Raw genomic sequence first — 25,326 nt, forward strand, 5'->3', positions numbered from 1 at the left:
GTTTTAGGTCTCTTTTGTGGATGCTTTTTATCAAGTGGAATCCATTCTATGGAATCCATTGTATACATTCTATACATGTCTCTGTGTGCAATTGTCCTCCTGTTTATGTGTGTTTGTTGCAAAGCATGACTGGGAGAGAAGATAAAAGTCCCTTTCCCACAAGGAAACATGTAATCCACCATTGCCAGTCCCCTGAACAACACATGGTACGGCTTTGACTTTCCTGGTTCATAATATAAAGTAAAAATGGAGCCTCATTGACCCTCAAGACTAGCCAAATGCTCATGAAAATCTATGTCCTAAATAGAATTAATTACTCTTGAAGACAGAATCAGAATTTATGGTTGCTTCATTGCTACAGACTAATATGATTCTTTCAATCTTGTGAGCATAATGATAAATTTGAGTAATGTTATGCAGAGCATAAATGTAGTCTATATCATAAAATGTGCTTTGATATGAAGCTGATAGGGGATACACAAATGGTCAGTTACATCCTGTCCCATTGATTTTTTTTCCCCTTTGCACAAGAATTTGCTAAATGTGTCATATTCCATTATGTGCATGTGAAAACTGTAAAGTTATCAATTTAAGTATATTCTGCTTTATGGTACCCTGTCTTTTCTAAAAAGGTGGATGCGGGGATTAAGAATGCACATATCTTCAAAAATCCACTTTGTTCTACTATCCACTTTTTGGCAGTTGAACTAAATCTAACATTCTTTTCAAAGGACTTTTTAAAAAAAGATCCAGAACAATATTTGCAAACTAGAAAAAGAAAAGAAAAGAAAGAAGTTGCCGTGTATAAAGCGGCTACAGGATTTCCTTCAGCTTTATTTATCTTTTTAAAAGCAAAGGCATCACAATCTTTGCATTGACTTTACTCCTTCACTGGAGCTTTCTTCTGTGTAATTGTGAAATGCCACTTCATTGGAGTTTGCTACAAACATATGCCAATTTTGATTGTGGCCAGGCTTTTGGTGTTCTTGAAAACAAAATTTGTGGTAAAATTATTTTACAGTTCTAATTAGGATTAAAAAGCACACATATCACGACCCTCCTTTAGCATATCTAACTTAGCAAGTGAATTTATGTCCTTCCATAACTGAAATATGCCCTATTTAGTTTATATCCATGGCTCTTTTTATGAATGCATTGTGCCAGCTCATCTCCACTTTCTCATTATTGGGGAGAAAAAACCCAGAAACAAATACAGGAAATCCTCAATTTACAACTACAGCATAAATTTCTGTTACTAAGTGAGTTTTGCCCCATTTTACCACTTTTCTTGCTCTATTTATTAAATGGTCATAAGTCACTTTTTTCAGTGCAGTTGTAACTTTGAATGGGCACTAAACAAGAAGTCAAGGACTGCTTGTAACACGTTCTCCTGAACTCTTGGCCTTTGCTGAAAGAGCAGGTGGTCATTGTGGTTAGAAGAGCTTTTGCTCAACTTTGTGTTGTGTTCCTGTTATGTCCCTTCTTCAATAGGGAGGCCCTTAACTTATTCCTGCTCTGATAATCTCCCATCTGGACTATGGGAATGTGGTCAACATAGAGCTATCCTTAAAAAGCATCCAGAAGTTTCAACTGGTGCAGAATGCAGCTTCACAAGCAATCTGAAAGGGACATGGGCAGTTTCTAAATATGATGTATAAATAATGAATAAATAAACAAAAAGCAGGAATTACAAATCATATTATGTCTCTTCTAAAATGGAGGTGGCTCCATGTTGGTCTTTTTTAAAAATGACAGATACAACCAGAACAGGGACATACCGTGTTTCCCCTAAAATAAGACAGGGTCTTATTTTCTACCCCCCTAGAAATAAGCATTGGCCTTATTTTTGGGAGTTCTTATTATTTTTGAGGTGCAGGAGGTGGAGAGTGTGGTCAACTCTTGGTTGCTGCTGTATTGCAATATTTTTTGGGAAGGGCTTATTTTCAGGGGAGGGCTTATTTTACCGCATGCGCTCAAAAGTCCGATTGGGCTTATTATCTGGGGAGGTCTTATTTTCGTGGAAACAGGGTATATGGCAAAAACCTGAAAATTGGCAACAACTACATTATCTAGACTAAACTCTTTAGATACAAAATCCCCTTGACTCTTCCAAAGATCTTTCTAAATTACTTTAGCTACTGTTACTATGATTTTTCTTCAACTTTCCTTGAAACTGGATAGATTATCCTAAAGGTAGACAACTTGTGACAGTCCACATGTTGGTGAAATGCAACTGCCAGAAGCTGTTGCTGTTGGCTGTGCTTTTCTTACAATGCTGAGAGCTATAATTCAGCAACATCTGGAGTGCCACAGATTGCCTACCTCTGGGCTAGTGCATATGTGTTTCCCTTTGTTGCCTTTCAAGCAAAGAATAGAGATAGCAAAGCAGAAAGCAATAGAAAAGAACAAGAGAAAGGTAATTACTTAAAAGATATATATGAATTGCTCTTAACTCCTCCTCCCCCTCCCCCTCCTCTTCCTCCTCCTTTTCCCACTTCTGGCAGCCTCAACTAGTATTATTTGATGCTGATGATGTTACCCCTATTGGTAATGAAACATCTGCAAGAAAACAACCAAGCTCATAGGGCACCAAAGACCCCACAATCATAAAATAGGGAATTCTGTGTTGGAAGAAATGTCCAACTGGGTTCCATTCCAAGTGGGGAGAAAGACACTGGAAACATGGTGGTTGTTTAGAAAGATGGCTTTTAATGGTGGACAGGGCCACATGGTTTGAGGTCCTGGGCACATGCCTTGAAGTTCTTGAAGAAAAGGGGTCAAGATGCTGAGAGTCCCTGGGCTTTATGCCCTCTCTGAGCTTTTAAATTTGAGCTTGTATTCTGATTGGTTGACAGACTTCCATGGGGCCATGCAGGGGCAACTCTGTAGGTTGCCTTTTGAGTCCGAAGCTTGGTTGAGCTGTTGCTGGGTGATGATGTAATGAAAGGGCTTTGGGATGCCTATTATGGCTCTGCCTGAAGGAGATAGATCTTTGTTATGTAGAATAGACTGGTTTAGGCCTTAATGGCCCATTGACAAAGGTGTATGTGGGGGGGGGGTTCTGCCTCCCTTTTATTCTAGGAAATATTCTGCCCTTTTAATTTTTCTAAAAATATTTCATTTTCCTAGGAGAGGGGTGGGTGTTAACTTCCTACATCAGAAAAACAATAAAACAAAAACTCTGTACCTTAGTCATCCTTTTGGGATAGCCCACAACAGATCAGCTGCCCTCCTTTCATACTGTCTACGGATGCAATCCTATCCCGGCTCCTTAGTAGAAAGCCAGGTTTTAACAGCCTTCCAAAAGGCTAGAAGAGTCGAGGGCCGGTCAACTCCACTGTGGGAGGATGTTCCAGAAAGTAGGGCAGCACATTTCACAAGTCCCACTAGATGCAACAAGATAGATCATACCCAAGATCTATCTGATCTAGTGGGATGGGCTGATATTCTTAGGGAGGGGAAGTCTCACAAAACTAGGTCTGGTGCCGTGTAGGGCTCCTACCAACTTATGCTTTTTCAAAATAAACAGTACAATTGAGATATATGTTGCAAGATAAGATATGTGTCAGAGTTCCAAGTAGCATCCAAAATTAAATCAGAGTTCAAGGCAAAGTATTGCTCAAAGTTCCAATTTATTAAGAGAGCCATGTTGGCACATCTGGGAAAACCCTGATCTGAAAAGCTTCCAGGTTTTCCTCACCCAGTTGAAAGTTCATGATCTTGCCCCTATACCCACAGATCCATCACATGGTCCAATCTTCTACTGCCATGCTTGCAGTTCCACCCATCCAGTTCTGGTCAGGTGCAGAGGAATAGAGGCAAAGGATGACCTTGGCCTTCTAGAAAGGAATTTTATTTTGGTTACTTAGCATTTAACTCCATACCATCCCCCATCCCCCGCCCTCTCATTTTCCCACAATAGAAACAGCACAGTAGAATAATAGAAAGTGTGGCAGGCCAAAGATCCAAAAGGAATATTGCTGCAGGCCTGACAATATGTATGTATGTATGTATGTATGTATGTATGTATGTATGTATGTATGTATGTATGTCACATATTTTTGAACCATCCATCTCCCTCACCCATATTGACAGGAAAAGGATAAAGATCTTGCATTTAGATTCCAGTGTAACTTTTTATAACACTATCATTGCAAGCATTTGCAAAATCAGGGGAAACACACACATTTAAGGCATAGGAAACTGTTTGCAATCTAGCAGCCCATGCCATTCCTTCTTGTAATGCAAAGTTTTTCATATTTTTGACTACGTGCTTAAAAGGGAATAACAAAAGAAGGAGAGAATAAAGAATAAATCACCCTAATTAAACATCTATAATTCTATACTATTTTTAGGATTTGCAATCTCATACACATCTAATCAGAACTAAGTCTATTCATACACACCTAGCAGCCTGATAATAATTTTGATTCTTTATTAAGCACTGCAAAGTGTAACTAAACCCTGGCATATAATACCAGGGTTTTATAAAGCAGATCAACCAAGTATTTTTGATCAAAAACATACCCTCCTTCCTCTCCTGTCCCATGATTCTAATGAATATGCAGACACAGGCTTGCTGTCTGCCACGACTAATGACGGAGATAAAGCCACCCCTTGGCTAGGAGCCTACAACACTATCTTCAAGAACCAAGATTAGATGTATGGAATGCTTTCTCAACGGCCAAACACCCTCCAGAGTCTTCTTCATCCTCCAGAGCAGTCCCACAATGGTCATCGCTGTCAGAGTCCACCAAAAGCTCAGCCGGCCGCTGCTGGGCCACAACACTTCCCATCTCCCCCCCCCCCCCAAAAAAAATGCTTTTAGCATTTCTCTCTCTCTGCTCTTTTCTTCTTAAATGTAAGCATCGGAATGTGATTCTCACACCAGGTCATTTTTTCCCCCTTGTCCATGTGCTGAAAATCCTCTTTTATGGCAGCACCGTGACATGTATTACAGTCAATTGGACTTCTCATTGTAGCAAGCAGAAAGTTTGAAAGGGGAAGTCTGAACTTGCTGAACTCTGCTGGGATACCACTTGGAATATGCCCCTTAGAGGAGAATAACAGCTCTTCAGTCTGTGACATAAAATCTTAATTCAAAAAGGCACATTGGGTGATTTCTTTTTTTGACAGTCTGGTACATGTATCATATCTATTGTTGAGTGCTTTCGGGGCCTCTTTTTCTCTCTGAGAGGATTTGCTCACCCTGCGAGAGTCTCTATTTATAGGCCTTTGTCGGAATAGTATCCATCAGGTTTGCGAGATGACATCATTAGCGCGCCTTAGACTCGGCTGAATGCTTGCAAAATCACCTTTTTTAAAAAAAAATCATCTTAGGGATTTTTTTTTCCTTCAGCACCGAGTTAGATCCTCCCCCCAACACACACACAAGAATGTGTCAAAAGACAGCATTAATTAGTGAAACCCTGGAAGACAATACATAATGAGTGAAAAACCAGAGTCAATAGAACTCTAATAAATGAACAGGACTGAGTTGTGTAGGGTTGAGGAAAGGTTGCACAAACTGAGCAGAAAGCTGTTTAGGAGGGCAGTTTAGGAAAAGGCATGCTGCTATCAAATAGCTCAGGAGCACGCTGAAAGAAGGGAGTTGTTTTTAGGGTGTTCATCCCATCCAGAGAGCTAGAGAGCAATTATTAAGGATCTTCACTTATCAGGAGGTGAGACACAGAAAAGGAGCTGGGCATTCTGGGTAATCTATTTGGCCACTCTCCTCCTCCTGAAACAACTTGACCTTCCAGGTGAGGAATGCTTGCCATTTTGAGGAGTCCTTGGTGCTCTCTGAGCGTGGTTATTTTCTGGCAGACATTTCATTACCCAAACCAGGTAACATTATGAGGGCTGATGATGAGCACTGATGATGTGGCCCAGTTTGGGTAATGAAACGTCTGCAAGAAAACAACCAAGATCAGAGACCACCAAAACCCCTCATTTTATCCCTGAACTGTAAATATTCTCCTTTATTGATGCTTTCCAGAGGTGGTTGAACATTTGGCTTTTCCAGAAAGCCTTTGAGGACTGACTGTGGAACCACTAGTATCCATGTATTGCACTTAACATAATCTACATATTTATTATTATGTCAAATTCTGTAAACCATCTACGCAAGCCATGGTGTTCACTGTGACACCATGGATGCAAAAGTTCGTCTTTAAAGATGCAGATGCCTTTGAGCATCTTGAGTGTTGGAGAACACCCCTGAGAATATTGTGGAAGGTCATGAAAAAAAACAGATCACTGAACATATCAAACCAAGATTCTTACTTGAGGCACAAATGACCAAGATCAATTTATCGTACTTTGGACACATGATGTAAAGACATAGCTCTCTGAGAAAGGTGCTAGAAAAGGCAGAAGGAAAGAGAAGAAAGTGGATGGACTTAGTTATAGTGGTGATGAATGCACCATTAGGAGACTTAAAAGACTGGTTACAGACAGATTGTCAGGAAGAAAATCTTATCTAAATCTTCAGTGCTATGAGTTGAAAATACTTGGTACAGTTGGTACCTAATCAATATAGAATTCACCAAAAAGTTGTGAATAAATTGCATAAATAAACAAATAAACTATATTTAACCACGTAGGAAGCCTTACAAATAGAGTATTTATTACGCTGTGACATATTTAGGAGCCCCCCCCCTCCAAAATATAAATAAATCAAGCACAGTGGCTTAAAATATACTGGAGAAGGTCTATGCACTGGTAGTTCAAGTCCTACCACCATGAAACAGAGTGAGCTCCCATCACTTACTGTACCTCAGTTCCTGCCATAGTTTGAAAGCATGCAAATGCAAGAAGATAAATAGGTACCCCTTTAGTAGAAAGGTAATAGCGTTGACTAAAGTTGACTATGACTAGTGGAATAAAATCTGCAGAGACACCTTTACCTTTTTTTACCTTACCAAAGCACCACTAGAAAAAAAAGTGGTGCTGGTTAGTTTTTCTTTTTTTTTTTCTTTAGCTCAATATTGTCTAAGAGCAGCAATCCATTTGTATTATTTCTCTGAATATTTTTTTAAACCTTGTTCTCTTCCAGAGGAGACCTACACAGGATTTCAGATCACGCTGCCTGCAGCCATGCACATGGCACATGTTCCTTGCATAGGCCAGGGGACATTATATAGTCTGAAATGCTTTACCCCCACTCCCCAAATAACAATATAAAGGGAAACAGATTGTGTTCAATGTGGACATTGGCACCAAGACATTGCCTGGACAGGTCTCTGCTGTTGTGAAACAGTTGCTAGATTGGAACTGTTAAAAACAACTGCAGAAATTGCAGGATGGTTGTAGCCTGGGGATGTAGTTTTATTTAGGTGGAGTCATAAAGATATTGTGGCTGTTGTCGTGTCTTGTTTAAGAAAGGCAATAAAACCTTGTTTCACTTCCTGACTAGTATGTCTTCTAAGCTTGTCATGACATCTCTCTCTCTCTCTCTCTCTCTCTCTCTCTCTCTCTCTCTCTCTCTCTCTCTCTCTCTCTCTCTCTCTCTCTCTCTCTCTCTTTCTCTCTCTCTCCATGTGAAGTGCTCTGGGAAAAGTATTCCATATCATTGTCTGCTTTTAGTGAGTGCGTGGAGAAAAATTGGAAGAGTCTTTTAAAGTAACAGCTGGGGTTTCTGGGGCCAGAGATTGCTATTATTATTTTACCACTTTTGGAAGGAATAATACACTTCCTAGCGGGTTTGTAGCGATCCATTTGTAAGGGCAGCAGGATGGAGTTTGGGCTGCTTTATGAGTCATCTAGCTATCCATCCATCTATCTTTCTTTTGTGTGTCAACAGACTACTGTTCTTTTTTCCCTCCAAATGTATATTCTACTTTCACAATAAATGCCTTCATAAATTGGATTAGAGTTTACTTTTTTTCTTTTTTACACAATATATCATAGCATATGCAGCAAAGACAAATTCCTTGTGTGTCCAATCACACTTGGCCAATAAAGAATTCTATTCTATTCTATTCTATTCTATTCTATTCTATTCCATAGCCGTGGGAAGACAATTCTAATAGGTTAATCACAAATTTACTGAATAGTTGTATTGTGTTTCTTTATTTCCCTCTTTTTTTAGGATTACAACCCTTCCAAAGTGGGTTACAAAAATATAAACAATTGTATATAAGCATGTGCCATATCTTTTAGCAAAACCCCAATATCTTTAATATCTTTTCTCCAAGCCATATGGCTATAATGAAACAGGGAGGGAAAAGAAGAATTCAACGGAAGTGGCTGCTACCTGCATTCCTCTTTTTTCTTTGGAGATTTTAATATTGACTAGCCTCATTAGGGATTTCCAACCTATATTCCCCAATCAGTAGAACTTCATAAGGTTTCATGAGAAATAAGGCCAAAATGTTACAATATCTAAGGTATAGCAGAATGTCACCTGTCATTCAGAAGCTCAACTGGAGATGGCAATTGGTTCTCATGATTACTTATTGCTTTGTCTCTTCATTAGAAATTCTGTTTTTCTTTGTAAGCTAACGTGTTTTGCTGCTTAAAATAACGTTTGAAAACTCCTAATCCAACCTATGTGCTCATGAGACACAAAACCATTTTTCATAAAAAAAAAAAAAGAAATCCAAATGCATTTTAAAACCAAATTTACTCCCAAAGGCAATTTTCAATTTTAAAAAACAGAGGGCAGATACACTGCCAAAGATAAGTGAAAGTTATAAGAATTGCTAATTGTTAAAATTAGAAGTCGTCATTTGCAAGTCTTATGTGGTCATATAGTCTTCTCCCATGGTATGTGATGGTGTGGTAAGATGTTGGTGATGGCAGTTATGCACACCTATAGCTATATTTCTGCCAATCGATTTATTATAGCAATGGTGGCGCAGTGGTTTGAATGCAGTATTGCAAACTAACTCTGTCCACAGCCAGGAGTTTGATCCTGTTGGGGCTCAAGGTTGATTCAGCCTTCCATGGTTCTGAGGTCGGTAAAATGAGGACCCAGATTGTTGGGGACAATATGCTGACTCTGTAAATTGCTTAGAGAGGATCATAAAGCACTATGGCATGGCATATACTAAGTATGAGTGCTATTGTTATTGTTATATTTAGATGTCATCCGTTTCATTCTGCAAACCAAGACAAAACCATTTATATCCAACTTTTGTGCACCAAACTGGGGAATTTATAAAAATGACTCTTTTTGCCTTTTTTTTGTGGGGGGGGGGGTGCATTGTAATTTCTCAATGACTTATGATTCAGTTGACTTTGACCATTTATATATCGTGAGCACTTTGGTTTTAAAGTCTATATATAAACTCTGAAAATGATTTCAGTTTGGTTTTTATATTTGCAATTAGTTTGATTCCCGGGGTTTATATTTACAGTATATTGTATTCAAATTATCTTATTTACTGTAAGTCATCTAAATTTTTAAAACTAAATTTTAAATCAAGGAGTGGCATAAAAATTAATGAAAGATAGAAAAACTCTTTCCTGGTATATATCAATAGATCAATTTATAATGATGAAGCTAACTGCTGCTCTTTTCCTTTGATACTGACTCTGCTGGGTCAAGTATATTACAAAATTTTTTAAAAAGTGGTTGGTGGTTAATTTAGTATGTTCCACCAAGGACTTTTCACTTTCAAGACTACCTTACTGTTTATCTATTTATCATGATGATAGAGCAGTAGAAAACACATCTCTGTTGAGTATTTACCAGATCCATTTAATTAGGCTAGTGCCTGCTACCTAATAATTCTCCATGAAATCTGATACTCCCTGTTGGAGATTAATGCTTGTTTGTTTTTCTTTCTTTTTTCTTTTCCCTTTTCTATCACAAACAAGAATTGAGAAAATAATCATGGATAGAGGGGTGTTTTTTTTAATAATGCGAGGAGCAATAACATATTTCCTTCTTTTAATACTGTGGGAAGTGAGCATTTTCTAGTGTTCCTAGACTCATTGACTTATTATGCCTTGAAGAAAATTTAGCAGAATGTTTCTCTCAAAGTGTAACGTTGCCAATGTGGTTTTCTTTTATTAGTGTTTCCCTTCTATATTTGGTGAAGATGGATATCACTGCTTTTTACTTCGTGCCAGTGAAGAATTAACTCTTATTTTCCTTCTAGATATCTGTTGCTATAAACTCTTTCAGTGAGTATCTATGAAGTCCCCTTACCACAGACTAGGCCAAAAAGTAAGCAATTCCTTTTTCTAACCATTTTATGTAGCTTTGGTCCTACGCAAAACTTTGCTAGTGCCATTCCTTTAGTGGAGACAGTTTGAAAGAAAATAAGGTTCTTGTTTTTGACAGAGTTGCACATTTCAGGACATTTCTTTTTTGGATGCCCCTATTCATTTAACACCTTAGAGAGTGCTGGTCTCTAATGGCTGTTCAGTAATGCTGCCGTTGAATTTCTAGCCTTGAGAAGGATATCTGTGGCTTGATTGGACAGTAAAAGAGGTGTGGTGGCTCAGTAGCTTAAACATGCTGGAGATGGTCTCAGTTCAAACCCCAGCACTGTGTGCCAGGGTGAGCTCCTGACATTTGCCTCCTTCCTTCCACCTAACAATTTGAAAACATGTTCTATGCGAGTGGATAGATGGGTACTAGTTTTGTGGGGAGATGAGCTTGTGCTCTGTGCAGGCAGTCAGATTCCTGATGGCTTTGAATTTTCCTAGTTGTTGCACCTGCTTACGAAGCAGCTCTGTGAAGAGAGGGGGGCTTTGATAGCACTGTAGGAAGAGCCGCTTGTCTTTCTCTCTGGTGTGAAGCCAGCTCGCCCTTCTATGGCAGACCTTGGGAAGCATTCAAGTCTGTCTTATAACAAGGCTGGTATCTTCCAAGCCAAATTGCAATAGCAGTCTCCTGGCTACTGTAACAATTTCATACACTGATAATAATACTGGACAGTAATTCTACCTTTTCTTCTTTTAAGAAGTTAGCGCAGAAATACTGTTTCGGCCTGCCCTGTGCTAAGACTTTGTCTTTGAAATGTCATCACTCCTATCTGGGAACTCAGCTTCACTTCTAAGATCATGTATTAATGAGGAGGTAATGATGAAAGAAGTGAACTACTGGTATCTATTAAGATAGTGTGGACTGAGCAGCAACTAAAAGGAGCTAACATCTTGCAAAAAATATATCATTACTTTCCATAATAGGAGGTAGATTCAATTTTTGATTAAAACAATAACTTAGTTATAGTGGCTAGTCACATTCTCTAAAAGCTACAGGTCCAGGAACTGTCTCTACAGAAATGACAATTTCCCATTATTATTATTCTTATAAAGCTGCTAAGTATTGGGACTTCTCTCATACTGGAGTGAACAGGTGGGTGAATTGTTAAAAAAAACTTCAAAGAAGATAAGTGTTGGCAACACAACTACCAAGAAGTTACACATAGTTGGGAAAATGTCGAGGAGTTTTAGTCCTCTATACACAATTTTCATCTTATGGGTTCATGCTTGCCATTACACACATATTTGTGGAATCAGTTCTGCACCTTCTACAACAACTGCCCATTTCTCACAATGCCAGATCTGGCAATGCAAATTCCCGAGGAAAACAAAGTTACTTGGAAAGAGAATAAAGATGCTGAGTTGGGGGAAGTTACTACCTGCTTTTATTATTCTTAATTGGACTTTGATAAATCTTAACTGATCTCTTTAAATTGTTTTATGTCCTGAGCACTGTTTGTGAAAACCGGTCTGTATCAGAGTTGTTTAATTTCAATTAATAAATAAAATAGTCAGTTTAGATGGAATCACACCCCTTTCTAATCACAGATCTTTCATTGCCTCTTTACCTTTACAATCTGGAAAGTTATTTTGATTTGTAGCGAACTAGAAGTGATTATTGTACTCAGAGGTGGGTTGCCAATATTTGTACTACTGGTTCAGGAACGCTGCCATGTGCGTTCATGCATGCTTGTGATGCTTCTGCGCATGTGCAGGAGCATCCAGGCAGGTGAGTGGCACGTCCCGTTGCTGCTGCTACCCGTTTGGCCAATCCAGGCCGCACTGGCAGCAACCCACCTCTGCTTGTACTCCATGAAAGCAGTTGTGCACTATGACTTAACTAATGCCACTCATTCAATATACTTAATATGCAAATTATCTATATGAACATGATTCATTAAATATACCTCATATGCAAATTATCAATATGAACATGGTTTGCATTTCCTTTTTCATCATTGTGAAAAATATGTTCTGGCAGTGAACATGGCTGCATAATGATGATGATGATGATGATACTATAGAATACAATACAATACAATAGCAGAGTTGGAAGGAACCTTGGAGGTCTTCTAGTCCAACCCCCTACCTAGGCAGGAAACCCTATACCATTTCAGACAAATGGCTATCCAACATCTTCTTAAAGACTTCCAGTGTTGGGGCATTCACAACTTCTGGAGGCAAGCTGTTCCACTCATTAATTGTTCTAACTGTCAGGAAGTTTCTCCTCAGTTCTAAGTTGCTTCTCTCCTTGATTAGTTTCCACCCATTGCTTCTTGTTCTACACTCAGGTGCCTTGGAGAATAGTTTGACTCCCTCTTCTTTGTGGCAATCCCTAAGATATTGGAACACTGCTATCATGTCCTAGTCCTTGTTTCTATTAAACTAGACATACCCAGTTCCTGCAACCATTCTTCATATGTTTTAGTCTCCAGTCCCCTAATCATCTTTGTTGCTCTTCTCTGCACTCTTTCTAGAGCCTCCACATCTTTTTTACATCGTGGCGAACAAAACTGAATGCAGTATTCCAAGTGTGGCCTTACCAAGGCATTATAAAATTGTATTGACACTTCACATGATCTTGATTCTATCCCTCTGTTTATGCAGCCTAGAACTGTGTTGGCTTTTTTGGAAGCTGCTGCACACTGCTGGCTCATATTTAAATGGTTGTCCACTAGGACTCCAAGATCCCTTTCACAGTTACTACTGTTGAGCAAGGTACCTGTGCATTTCATTTTTGTTGCCTAAATGTAGAACCTTACTCTTTTCACCATTGAATTTCATTTTATTAGATAGTGCCCAATGTTCATGTTTGTCAAGATGAAACATGTAACAGTGATATGCATTGTCATCAGGGAACTTGACACCATGTCTAAGAATTTTACAAAACACATCAAGAAATTACAGCTTCTTGCAATAACACCAGCGGAACTGCAAAAAACTGTGCTACTCATACATCTTAAGAAAGTACTTGGTTGATACCTAGGACATTGGCAGCAACCCATATCAATCAGTCAATGGTATTTGTGACACATTTTTAAATGTTCAGTTGACTCAGTTTCATGTTTAATGAATAAAATAGATAATAATAATAAATGTGCCTTTACTACGAATAGCCACTAGCTTCTCATCTGCATACTGTAGCATGATGTTGTCAATAGATTATAAATTAATGTTGTTATGTGCAGAGCATTATTAATCACAGCAGCAAAAGCTGACTTGACTAGAAGCTTGAAGAGGAAATGTGGAAACATTGGCAGCCATTGGCTCATTAATTATTCAATTTATCATGCTAACTACCTCAGTTACAGAAGGATGTTATTGTTATGCGCAACTATACAAGGTAAAATATAAAAGGAGATGTTTTTGCAAGAAGCCAATGGGGGGGAAGCATAATTTAACGGTTAATGTTGATGTATTTATTTGATTTTTACTTCATCTTTATTACTTTGTAAGTAACTCAAGCTGGCAAGCATATCTAATTCTCCCTCCTCTTCCTTTTTTCTCACAACAAGCCAATGGCTTGAGAGACAATAGCTAGCCCAAAATCACCCAGTTGGTTTTCATGCCCAAGCCAAGACTAGAATTCCTCATCTCCTGGTTTTTAGCCTGAGCCTTAACTATTAGGCTAAACTGGCTGATTTATAAAACGAATAAGGAAGCAGTTAGTATGTGCTAGATCTATGTTAATAAGCTTTGGTTTGGTTTGATTTGGAGATTTAACATAGAGTGAGGGCGTGGTTCAGTATAATATTGTGATTCAAGAGGAAACTGGTCAGGGTGGGTTCCGGCAATCACTACTGCCAGTTCACTCATGGCGCATGTACAGTACAATTTAAATTGCTCTGCGCATGCACAGAAGCAATGCATCCCTGGGTCACTGCCAGTTCTAGAGACCCAGGCTGCCAAACCCCTACCGGTTTGGCCGAACTGGGCTGAACTGGTAGGAACCCACCACTGAAACTGGTGTGCTCTGAGCTGCTTTGAGAATCCATTTCAGCAACAGATTTCTCCATAGACCAATATGAGTAAGCATCAAAATCCATGTGGTTTCTTCATTTTTTAAAGCAAAGCTTGAAACCAGCAGAAACTGCAAACCCCTCAGAAAATATTAACCTTGTCCAGTTTCAGCTGGATACCTTCACTGCAATAAATGTTTCAAATTACTCTCCCTGTATCTGTAAGACAGGCAGCAATAACAGAGATGCGGAAAGGATAGCTCAGCAACTCCCAAAGTATCCATTAAAGATCTTGAGTTGTGTCGAACAAATGCAGAAAGTATCCTACTCAAACTTAGCAATAAATAGTGACTTTTTTCTTCTTCTTCTTCTTCTTCAAAAAATGTTATTTTCTACTTGCTTCTCTGAGATGCCATCCTTGATTTGACACTAAGGAATGCCCATCGGCTTGTCCTTAAGGTGCTCTGATTGCAGCTGCGTTTTGTGGGTTGACAGTATTGGCATAGCTGATTGGCAAGTTTGACCCCTCCTGGGAAGAACCCCTCATCAGCGCCAGGAGTTGATTGTGTCAGGGTTGTGATTTGCTTGCAGCACTTAACGTTACAGTAGTTTTTTTTTTTTTTAGTTAGCAACAGAAGCAGAAGCTGACACAGTGAGATAAAATGCCACAAATATAGACAGGCAAAAAAAAAAAGAATCTGACACAAAACAAGTGGCATTAGTAGGTTTTGTGGATAAAAAAGTAGAGGCTTATCAGTAGAATGACTATGATCCATATTTGTCAAGCGCAAAGAATCAGGACCACTGGTTAGGTTGCAGCATAGAAGATTTATATGAGCCTAGACACAAAAATCCAGTTAAGAAAATTTGATGCAAAATTGGTGCCAGATAAGGGTCAACGGAATTCAGCAGGGATTGTGCTTGTGTGAACTCAATGCCTCCAAACTGATGACCTGTTTAACTCTGCCTCCCAGCTCTTCCTGCTCTTCTCTTACAATATTTTTAGGATTCCAGCAGCGCATTGTCTTGTTCCAGCTTTACCCTTCATTTTAAAATCTTAACATCTTTAGAGTATTGTATTGCAGTGTTTTTCATGATGACCCTACAGTCCTGGGTAAAAGCAGCTGGAATCAGATGACAAACTCTGGACATGTTATTTCTTGGGAGATAAGTATTAGGAAGGTTATCCCTATTGTCAGGATGAAACAAGAAAAAGGCAAAGGTTTATGTTTAATAACGTTTAATAGTTCTATTAATTTATATAATAAATACATTTAATAAATGAATAAATAATAGTTTTGCAAAAACCTAGTATTTCCCTTGAGTATACTTTCTTGGAAAATGAAGGGCCCTGTTATGATATATTCTAATTTGTAATGCTTGTGTGTGTTTGTGTGTGCATACGCTTATGGAAAAATTAAGGTTTAATCCTGTCAATAGGATTGCAAGATATATGTACGTATGCAGGTATCACAATAAGTTAGGATATCTATTATTTTCACTGTTAATAACCGACTGTCTCAAAATTTTGAAAAAAACACATTTAGGATTTCTAATTGTAATAACTGGTTACACATCATTCTTGATTAAACCTTTCTTCTAACACTCCTAACATATTTGAAAGTGCTGTCTGTCTGTCGGTCTCTCTCTCTCTCTCTCTCTCTCTCTCTCTCTCTCTCTCTCTCTCTCTCTCTTTCTCTCTCTCTCTCTCTCTCTCACACATACACACACACTTTCTCTCTCTAGACATATCTCATAGAGGTATATACAGTACTTTTAAAGCTAAATTTCTTGAATTAATTTTGTATTAAAGTTTAAAAAGAGAAAGGATATATACAGGTGAAACTCGAAAAATTAGAATATCATGCAAAAGTTCATTTATTTCAGTAATGCAACTTAAAAGGTGAAACTAATATATGAGATAAGACTCATTACATGCAAAGCAAGATAGTTCAAGCCGTGATTTGTCATAATTGTGATGATGATGGCTTACAGCTCATGAAAACCCCAAATCCACAATCTCAGAAAATTAGAATATTACATGCAATCAATAAAACAAGGATTGTACATAGAACAATATCGGACCTCTGAAAAGTATAAGCATGCCTATGTATTGCTTTGCATGTAATGAGTCTATCTCATATATTAGTTTCACCTTTTAAGTTGCATTACTGAAATAAATGAACTTTTGCACAATTTTTCAAGTTTACCTGTAGACAAATTTGTCAATATAGACAAATTATCCCATTAAATTTAAGGATTTGGGATAGTAATCACAGAAAACCAAAAAGAACAATTAAAAGACAGATATAAAAATACGGTAATGCAAACCTGAGACCAATTGTTCACACACACTCTCAATTAGTATGCATATGTACTCTATGTTATATATAATAGAACTTTCAAGAAAAAGCCAGCCCAAAATTTTACAAGCCAGCCTGGAGAATACAACAACAGAGAAAAGATGAAATTGCTTTTGATGTTGTTATAAAACAAACAATATAACTGTATGTGAAGAATAGATTTGATTGAACAGTCACATAAAGACAAGTTCAGCTAGCTATAATCATCTTTCTACATTTCTCATACAGAAGTACAAGGCAAGGTTGTTGAATCTGGACCTTAAAAAAGCTTAGTTTTGATGATGAGATTAATAATTTTATATAATTAACTGGTTTCCACCTTGCATTGTTAAACCATGCTGAGATAGTTTTCAGAATAAAATTATTATCCCTTTGACAATCAGTGTCCAGGAGTCATACTATAATACCTCTCTGAGCTTGAGTAAGCTCAAATAATTATAAAGAAGAATAACTCTTGTTGTTTTAATCACTTGTGACCATGAAGATTGAGATTGATTAGATGGGATGGACAGAAAAATTCCAACTGGACTATAGGAGGTTGTTAAGATAACTCTGCAGTTCATTTCCTAGGATCTCTTTGTAGCAGAAATTATACATATAAGAAGAAAAGAAGCCTAAAGAAGTATCTAAAGATAGATGCTTAAAGCATCTATACAGAGGGCAGCAAGGGGTGTCATGTGACTTCCTAATGTGAACATAAAACAACAAAACCTGCATCATGATGTCACTACGTGTGCTTCATCATTTTGTCATCAATGTGTTTAGACACCGATGCCTATGGCTTAACATCAGAAAGGATAAATAAAGGGCAAGGAAGTCACAATGTTGTGATAAAAAACCTGTGCATCCTGAACTTTCTATGTTCATGGTGAGAGAATGGAGACAGAAAGGAGATGAAAACCTTTATTCTTCTTTCAGGAGCTAGGTTGAAAGAGAAAGTTTAAAAATACCAGTCTTTCAACCTGAGGAAAACAGAGGGAGGGCGAAGAGAATGAAGAGTCCTTTGCTTGCTAAATCTATTCCTGTGTTCCATCCAAAGCTCCAAATTCATTGCTGATCACTGCAGGAAACCTCATCCCTTTCCTAACCTCTAATTTCAGCAAACATTGTAAGCATTCCTGCATTGTGTGGAGATCACAGATCACAGAATATGGAATAACAGAGTTGGAAGGGACCTCTTAGATCTTCTAAAACAACCCCCTGTTCAAACAGGATACCCTTTTTCATTTCAGACAAATTGCTGTCCAGTCTCTTTTTGAAAGCCTTCAGTGATGGAGCGCTCACAACTTCGGAAGGTAAGCTGTTCCACTGCTTAATTGTTCTCACAGTAAGAAAATCTCTCCTTGGTTCTAGGTTCCTTGGTTAGTTTCCATCCATTTCTTGTCTTGCCTTTGGTGCTTTGGAAAATAGTTTGATCCCCTCAAATATTGGAACACTGCTATCATGTCCCTCCTGGTCCTTCTTTTCACTATAGTAGACATACCCAATGATTTGGGTCTCTCTCTCTCTCTCTCTCTCTCTCTCTCTCTCTCTCTCTCTCTCTCTCTCTCCCTCCCTCCCTCCCTCCCTCCCTCCCTCCCTCCTATCTCTGCCTCTTTCTCTCTCCAAAAAAGAGATGAAAAAGAAAGACACTGAAATGTGGAAGAGGTAGAATTTTGTCCTCATTTTTGTAGGAATTAGAAGGTAGAAATTCATCCAAATGCTTATTATTTATAACCAAGTTAGTATTCGGTGATCACATTCACTGCACTACTGTCATTATTCTTTATTTTCTGATCTCAGATTCTTTAACAGAAGGTCAATAATCCCCACTTAATAATTGAAAAATCCATAATGGTTAGCATAGCTGTTCCAGTTAACAAGCAAACAGTAAATGGATAAACATCAAGGGAACTGTGTTGCAGAATGCACTTTACTAATTCATTTTTGACAGTCTGATTTTGTTTCAGTTATTTATTTATTATTATTTTTATTATGATATATCACAGCATATTTATTAATATGCTGCCATAAGAAGAGCAATAGTGAAATGGTATCTTTTAAATGTGTTGATAGGCACCAGAGTTGCATTTCTTTCTTTTTATTTTTATTTATTTCTTATTGCTTTATAAGTAATTCAAGGGGATGAGCATACCTAATATTCCTTCCTCCTCCTATTTTTCCCAGAACAACCCTGTGACGTTGGGTTGAGAAAGAGTGACTGGAACAAATTTATAAATAAGTGACCATATACATTGATTTAAAAAGACAGATGATAGATACATAAATACATAGATATAGATATAGATATAGATATAGATATAGATATAGATATAGATATAGATATAGATATAGATAGATCGATAGATCGATAGATCGATAGATCGATAGATCGATAGATAGATTAGATAGATAGAGATAGAGATAGAGATAGAGATAGAGGTAGGTAGGTAGGTAGGTAGGTAGGTAGGTAGGTAGGTAGGTAGATAGATAGATAGATAGATAGATAGATAGATAGATAGATAGATAGATAGATAGATACTGTAGGTATAGGTATAGGTATAGATATAGATATAGATGATATAGATAGGTATAGGTATAGGTATAGGTATAGGTATAGATATAGATGATATAGATAGGTATAGGTATAGGTATAGGTATAGGTATAGGTATAGATATAGATATAGATAGATACTGTATATAGATGGACCTAACTTATGGTTTCCATGTAGTGTTTGTCAGATTTTACCAGTTCATATCTGGTATTCCTAAGTATGTATTTGAGCAAATCTATTGCTAAATATTGCTAGCACTTCTTTTCTTGAAATATATAAATGATATAAAATATTTTGTTGATACAGCTATTAAAATGTAAGTTTTAGAAGTAAACGAGAGTCCCCTGCCAACATTTGAATGCACCATGTAACTGATGAAAAGCAACTGTTTTTTTCAAACAGCCAGACCCTGGTGGATGGTATCATTTTAATGACATTATTGTTTTTGCTTCTTTTAACAATTTTGTTTATGCTCAGAGCCAGAGTCACTGCTTGACTGGACCTGATTTCATTACTATTTTCATGTTGGTTGTTAAACAAATCACTTTCTCATTCAGTGAAACCTGTGGTTGTTAGCAAATTCAGTTGCCCAAATGGATGCTTTTTGCTGGAAATTGGCAAATGACTTACAAGGTCCCTTCCAACTCTGTTAACCTGTAATCTGTAATCTTATTTTATCCAGATTTCTCACATGAACGTGAGTTTCACATGTGAAGTGGTTGCCAAGCACCCAAACTGATCACATGACCGCAGGAATGTTGTGATAGTTGTAAACATGAGTAGAAGTCATAAAGTGCTTTTTCCAAAGCCATCATACCTTAAAATTTAAATGGATTAAACACTGCATAAATTATATTTTTTGTGTCCATATATTCATTTTCAATCTTTTATTAATCAAAACCATCCAGTGCGTAATTGTATGCTCTCTAAAAGAAAATGACTTGGGAGGTGCCTGGAATTTCTGATAATTTTGTTTTGTTTCATATGTATGCTATAATATAAAATGTTGAATAGGACCTGTGATGGTGCAGCAATTAGAATTCAGGCTAGCTCTGCCAACTGCTAGCAGTTCAATCTTGCAGTTCAAACTGGCTCAAGGTTGACTCAGCTTTCCATCCTTCTGAGGTTGGTAAAATGAGGACCTAGATTGTTGGAGGTATTATGCTGGCTCTGTAAACTGCTTAAAGAGGGCTGTAAAGCACTGTGAAGCAGTATATAAGTCTAAATGCTATTGTTACTGCTATAATAAATCAACCAAGGCAAACATTACTGAATATATTTTTTTTCCAAATCACAAACTAAATTCAGAAATGAAAATATTCCAACAGAAAACTCAAGTTTGAAAGTGATAACCTTGTCACTTATATAGGATTGTCTTGAAAGAGTATATAAATGCATTCAATTTTGAAATATTCCAAAAGTTAGTCTTAGTAAAGCATTTTTTTCTACTTTTTAAGAGAGTGTCATTAGATGGCAAATAGATATTTGCCAGCAATTTATGGACTGAAATGCCTGATTGCTTTCAATCTGACTGCTCTCCTTTTACCCTCCTTTTCTTTTTCATTTTCCTAATGCTGTGCACGCAGAGCATTAGCTGAGGGGGGGGGGGGGGAGCAAAAAAGTTTCACTGAAATGGCTCATTTCTAAACCGTACATGGATTTATAGCTTTCATTCTAGAATTATACATAATATCCACGGCTGCGATAGGGGAGTAAATAAAAATTATTTAATACATGACTATATACATTGAGGATTAAGATAAGATCCTTCAGATAAAGTCTTTCTTAGTAACTCTGTGGAGGGTTTCCTTGGCAACAATAACAAAATGGTTTGTCATTGCCTTCTGGGATTTTGTTTCTTTTTCCTTTTTCCTTTCTTTCTTTCTTTTTTTTCTTTTTGCTTTGCTACCCAGTTTTATATGTAGATCTAAGATTTTCCTGATGGTTTCTAACTCAATCAATTCTGACTGCTTAATTTTTTTCAGGGTGAGTTAAATGCTGCCCCTTGTTGGACCTATGAAACATGGAAACACATAGAAAGCAAAACTATTCTTCCTTTTTTTCACACATTTATTCACCCACTTAAATCTGATTCCGATTTGCTTTAATAGATGAAATGTCCTCTCTTTGGTGAGTCTTCTAGGACAGGGGTCCCAAATCTCCATTCATGGCCAATGTTGGAGCGCAGAAGTTCAAGCTGAAGAAGTGATGGGTGAGCATGTGTGCACCAGTGAGGGGATTCAAATTTTTTTACTATTGGTTCTGTGGGTGTGGCTTGGTGGACAAGACAGGGGAAAAATACTGTAAAATCTCCATTCCCTCCCAATCAGCTGGGACTCAAGAGGCAGACAATAAATGGGGGTGGGGCCAGACAGAGGTGATATTTACTGGTTCTCCGAACTACTCAACATTTCTGCTACTGGTTCGCCAGAACTGGTCAGAATCTGCTGAATACCACCTCTGGTGTGCATGCAAAACTGCATTTGTGAAAATGTCATGCACATGTGAAAGTATCCCCTCTCTTCCCAGCTGCTGACATCACTGCTTCCGGCGATCTGCCAAGCCAGAAAGATTGGAGCCTGCTGCTCTAGAATTCCCATATCATTTCAGATATACTGTATATGGGATATTTTGTATTGTGGAGGCTTTTTTTTATAGACATAACAGAATTAGCATTCTGTACTCCTGTTACTGTCTCTGATCAAGAGCTTTCAGGTATTTCTTTCCCAGACACTGCATTGCAAATAACAATAGCAATAGCACCTAGACTTATATACTGCTTCACGGTGCTTTACGTGGTTTACAGAGTCAGCATATTGCCCCCAACAATCTGGGTCCTCATTTTACCCATCTAGGAAGGCAGACTTGCTTAGCAATGAAAATTTTGTGCTCAGTTGTGATTGTAAGTTAAGGACCATTGTATTAAAATATACATGATTCAAAGACAATGAATATAAAAATTAATATGTCTTTAAAATGTTGTATGACTAAGTTATATTAGAAAGCTATATTTGTAAATGTTCCAAATATTATGTTTTATATGGGGACAAACAGCAGCTCGTGGTTAACAGCAAAATTCTTCTCTTCTTTTCTCTCCTCTCCTCTCCTCTATTTTTCTTCTTTTTTCTTTTGTTTTCTTATTTGAAAAATAAGAATGCCTTAACTCACAGAATTTGACTATTATTATAGCTTAATCTTTTTTACAGTTCCTCTTGTCAATAGTACTTTTAAGTATTTACTTGAATGTGTTTTAAGGTTAAATTACGGGGCCATTAAAATTTAAGGCAGACTTAATAGAAAAAAGATGCTTATAAACTCCAGACATCTTTCTCACTGATATAAGAGACAATTTTCTTTATAAGTGCAGGGAGATAGTTGTGACTGTTCCATGTTGTCTCATTTATCTCTGTTACACTGATGAATTCATTTCATTGACAATGCTTTGTCTGAATAATGAAGAGTAGGATGAGATGGGCTGATGGTCAAGATGGAATACTTAAATTTTATTTCAATTACAGTGCAGCTTAGGTTTAAGATTTACTTTCAGAAGATCTGTCACAGATTTTCTGTTGTAATTTGTATTTGTTGCATTTTTTTTCAGCTCTGCTCAGAACCTGATTATCATAATACTTTCTTTTTTCCACAGCACTTAGTTTATAACATGATGGAACAATTCCTCAGTGACATATCCATTTTATACCTCACACCATTAATTCTTGTAATGCAACTAAAATGTATCATTAACACTTTTAAAGCCAAACCAAAGGAATAGATAAAATATGATTTTTTCCAACAGCACATGAACTACTACAGGTAATCCTCAAGTTACAACTGTAATGGTGTCTGCCAATTACATTCATAACCGAGGATTTGTAAGAGTGAATCATGTAACTTGAATGTGATCACTCCCTGCTTTTGCCCATGCATTTGCTAATCAAATGCAGGAGTCATTAAGTACACAAGATATCTCAGGGTAGTGAAGGTCATGGAGGGCCTAGTGTTTCTGACCACCCAAGGCCTCATCCAACCCACTGAGTTATCTCTTGCTTCCATCCCCATCCTGCCTAACCAGATCACTTACCTTAAGTAGATCTCATTGATCCAGCCTCCCTGCTGCGGTTTCACCTTGAGCAAAGGGTTGCTGAGGCCTGCATGGATGAGAGATTATGGTCGTCTTTGCTGCCAAGAGCAGAGGCTGGGAGAGGGGGCGTGCTTCCATCCAGGCATCCAGTTATGGTAGCAAAAGTCTTTCCTCAAGAAAATGTATCCAAGAAGAAATGTGTCAGTTTAATGTGAAGCTTGGGAAAAAGATAATTGAAGAAAACAAAGGGATTAACAGAGCAAAATGCAAACTTATAAATACAAGAAAGAAGGTTTAATGTTAAATATAGCTTTGTGTGTAAAACAAGAGAGGAAATGTTAGAAATAATTGGAAAATTTTATTCAGAGCTATACAAAGATCAAGATCATTCAAAAGTAACAACACCCACAAAAAGAGGAAATCCAGATATCCTAGTGGAGGAAGTATCAAGTGCCATAAAATCAGTGAAAAATGCAAAGCTTCAGCTGACTGTGTTACAGTTGAAATGCTGAAAGCTGGTGGTCACAACTTACACAAGATTTACCGATGATGTTAATCTCTTCTCACAAGACCCAGAAGAGGTACAAAGACACATACAGGATTTGCACAAAGCAGGAGAAACATTTGGCTTAAAAATAAAACTGAAAAGAGCCAGGTGATGTTTAATAAATTCATCAAAATATATTTGTATATCTGAGAATATGTATTGATAGACCACTACCAGTGACGTGCAGTCAGGTGAGGCAAGTGAGGCACAGCCTCACCGCTCTCATCATGAAAAGAAAAAAAAAATGTAAAAGGAAAAAGCTGAGCTAGTTGCTGCCTCACTGTGGATGACTCTGCTTAACTGTTAAAAAAAGCCTCTAAAAAGCACCCTCTACTATGAGGCAGGAGAACTGCATGCCTCATCTAGTCTGACGTTTTATGATCACTCGAGCAGAGTTAAGCAAGGGTTAAAAGCCTAAAAATTCCTGACGTAGGTGAGGCGCACAGTTCTCCTGCCTCATAGTAGAGGGTGCTTTTTTAGAGGCTTTTTTAAACAGTTAAGCAGAGTCATCCACGGAAGCCAGGCAAAGAGCCATGCTGTAGCGCACACACTTTCCCCCAGCCTCTTTCTTTTGGAAGGCTCAGATCGGCTCCCCTCCGGCTTCTCTGCCTCTCCTCTCATCCCAGCCTGTCAGCAGGAGGTGAGTGGGTGGGCTTTATTGCGTTCCAGGCATTTCCCACCCAGACAGCAGGCTGCATTTGCAATTGTGGAGGTGTTTGGGGAAGGCAGCAGGGGAATGGGTGGCATGGCAGAGGAGCTGCTTTCCAGCCACTGGAAAAGATATCCAATCCAACTTTTGTGTCTGTGTGTGTTTGTTTGAGAGTGAGTGAGAGAGGGAAGGGGGTAGGAGAGATAGTCCAATCCAACGTGTGTGTGTGTGTGTGTGTGTGTGTGTTTGAGAGAGGGGGAGGAAGGGAGAGAAAGGAGAAGAACAAATGTTGTCATTTTAAATCGGAACTGAGCATGCCTGGCTGTGGAATTCTGGGAGCTGAAGTCCACAAGTCTAAAAATATTTCAAACCCACCACTGTGTCAGTGCCTCACCAGCCATAAACCTCACCGCATGTCACTGACCACTACATATATCTTGGCCAATGGATCTCAGTGAAAGATGATACATTAAACGAAATTGAATGGCATGTTAAATATGGTTGGCAGGCATTTGGCAACATAAGCATCATTTTCAAGAACAATCTCCCCCTAGACCTGAAGAGAAAAGCTTTCTATCATTATGTTCTACCTGCTCTATATACCGGTGAAACATGGACACTAACCTCACAATTGACAAAAGCTATGAATGGCACAAAGAACCATGGAAAGATACATGCTCAGCATTATACGGCAAGATAGAAAGACCTGCACATGGATTAGAAACAAAATATATGATATCATCAAAAGAGTGAAAGAATTGAAATGGAAATAGGGTAGTCAACATAGCAAGCAAAACTGATCACCAAGGCAGTCATAGAATGCATTCCACTTGATAAAAAACATCTATGAAAAAGACCTGAAACAAGATGGATCAACAACCTCAGCAAGTAATGTGGGCCGAATTGGCAAAAGAAAGCTCAGGATCTTTTTGATTGGAAACATACAGAAGAGGCCTTCACCCTGTAGTGGAT

Source organism: Natrix helvetica, assembly GCF_964273705.1.
Source record: "Natrix helvetica genome assembly, chromosome: 2".
NCBI classification, from domain to species: domain Eukaryota; kingdom Metazoa; phylum Chordata; class Lepidosauria; order Squamata; family Natricidae; genus Natrix; species Natrix helvetica.